Genomic DNA, 2433 nt, shown 5'->3' with positions numbered 1-2433 from the left:
ATTTTGGGAAATCACCGTTCGGGCTCTGGCTGATTGTACACACTGCTCTTTCTTGCTTTCTCTTTGAACTCTTATTCACTTTTAGAAAACTATTTATTTGAAAACTTTTTCTTACTTCCTCAGTTTGAGTCCAGATTTACCCGAAAGAGCATCCGAATCCCTCAAACCAAGGCTCTGATACCAATTTGTAACACCGAAATCTTCAAGACAAAATTTTCGTTTAAAATAATCATTTTAATATTAAAACACTTGTTTAAAATCTCATACATAATTGAATTACAAAACATAGTTTCATTTTCACTTGGATAGAAAACCAGGATCCCCCAACATATAACTCTTTCTCTGGTGTGTACAATCGAGCCGGTGCCGTCCCATGTTACTGAAAGAACCTGAAAACAACATAACACAAAACACTGTAAGCACGAAGCTTAGTGAGTTCCCCAATATACAACTTACGCATATACGCCTTTCCAGGCCCTGACCTTCCGGTCCACAACACAGCGCCTTCCGACCCGTAATATAATCGCCTTCCGGCCCATAACATATTCGCCTTCCGGCCCATAACATATTGCCTTCCGGCCCATAACATATTGCCTTCCGGCCCATAAACATACACAACACGCATAACAATTAACTTACCACATATAGCACATATATTACATAACATACCCGACCTTCCGGTCACACAGTCAAACCCTTCCGGGTACAGTATAGTGAGAAGACTCACCTCGTGGATACTGAAAGCTAGCAACTCCTGAAATCACTCTTACTCGATCCGCCGAGCTACAGACTCCCTGGATAATATCGTGCATCCCTTATTAACACTTTTATCTTTCAAGACAACTGACCCTAAGAAATTACACATAGGTCAACTCTGGTCGACGGTCCACGGTCAACTCGACCGGACTCGGCGAGTACTCTGGCGACTCGGCGAGTCTAGTCGTCCTCCAGTCCTCTAAGGTTTCCCTTCTACTCGTCGAGTATCCTCCTTGGCTCGACGAGTTACTCCTGGAAGAATCGTGGGGCCACCCCGACTCCACTCGCCGAGTCTGAGGAACAGCTCGACGAGTCCCAGTTATTCTTCAAGCTACTCGCTGAGTCTGCTCATTTGACTCGGCGAGTCCATGCCATGCAGCCGCTCAAACTGCTTCCTAAGGTCAGAACTGCTCCGACCCTTCATAGGTCTGGCCCTCCTAGACTAGTCCATCACGTAAGGTGTTCATTTAGGTGCTCATGCTACACCCCGAGACTTATAATTCACATGTTGACCTAAGGCATAAGGATTTCAATCCAAAACCTTCACCAATTCCCGAAATGCACAGACATGGGATATTCTGGACCTCCAAGGGTCCTAATACAGGGTTACAATCGTTTGGGGAACAAGGGTAACATTCAATCTATCCACAAAAGGGTTCCATAAACCCTAATCCTCTAAATACATCACCATAGCAGAGTATACACAAATTCTTACCTGGATAATGTGCTCTCTATGTCCCCAATCCTCAGAATGTGACCCCCTTGCTGTTCCTTTAGCCAATTCCTTCTCTTCCTTGCACAACAACTCCTTCAAAATCACCAATGGCCCTTAGCTTTGCTCCAGATGCACACAATCGGTTTAGGGTTCCTCCCAGAAGGCTAAAACGAACAATGACGGCCAATAAGTCCCCTTTATATGTCCCAAACCTAAACGGCTAGGGTTTTCGCTAAACAGCGCAGACTTGCCGAGTCCCTATCTGGACTCGTCGAGTCCAGTCGCGAACCCGCGACCAGGTCTGCGATCCTACTCGGCGAGTCTGGCTCCAACTCGCCGAGTCCCCCCTTAAAACACCCCTAAATATAATTTTAACAATACTTGAGATTCCGGGCTGTTACAATTGGGGGTGAAAGTGGGTTAGATCTGATCCCACATCGGCTTGGAAGGAGAACGAAACATTTCCTTATAAAGGGGTGTGGATACCTTCTGTGTCACAACGCGTTTTAAAGCCGTGAGAGCAGCAGATCCCATAAGAACTCTGCAGTTAAGCGTGCTCGGGCGGGAGTAGTACCGGGATGGGTGACCCCCTGGGAAGTCCTCGTGCCGAGTGGCCCAAAGCGGAGAATATTGTGATACGTGCCAGAGGGGGGTGTTACAAATGGTATCAGAGCTAGGGCACGGGTCGATGTGTTCGACAGGGACGTCGAACCCTATAATGGGGGGTGAAAGTGGGTTAGATCTGATTCCACATCGGCTTGGAAGGAGAACGAAACATTTCCTTATAAAGGGGTGTGGATACCTTCCTTGTCACAACGCGTTTTAAAACCGTGAGGGCAGCAGATCCCATAAGAACTCTGCAGTTAAGCGTGCTCGGGCGGGAGTAGTACCGGGATGGGTGACCCCCTGGGAAGTCCTCATGCCGAGTGGCCCAAAGCGGACAATATTGTGATACGTGCCAG

The 2433-nt window shown here is 47.3% G+C and overlaps 1 pseudogene; it reads left to right on the top strand.

The window, feature by feature from the left end:
• The first annotated feature begins 1968 nt into the window (after positions 1-1968).
• LOC145038077 (5S ribosomal RNA) lies at positions 1969-2086 on the top strand (annotated as a pseudogene).
• The last annotated feature ends 347 nt before the right edge of the window (positions 2087-2433 follow it).

Source organism: Lactuca saligna, chromosome 3 (genome assembly GCF_052625555.1).
Source record: "Lactuca saligna cultivar CGN05327 chromosome 3, ASM5262555v1, whole genome shotgun sequence".
In the NCBI taxonomy this organism is placed as follows: Eukaryota; Viridiplantae; Streptophyta; class Magnoliopsida; order Asterales; family Asteraceae; genus Lactuca; species Lactuca saligna.
The sequence above is the reverse complement of the archived record's forward strand: the minus strand, read 5'-3'. Positions and strand labels throughout refer to the sequence as shown.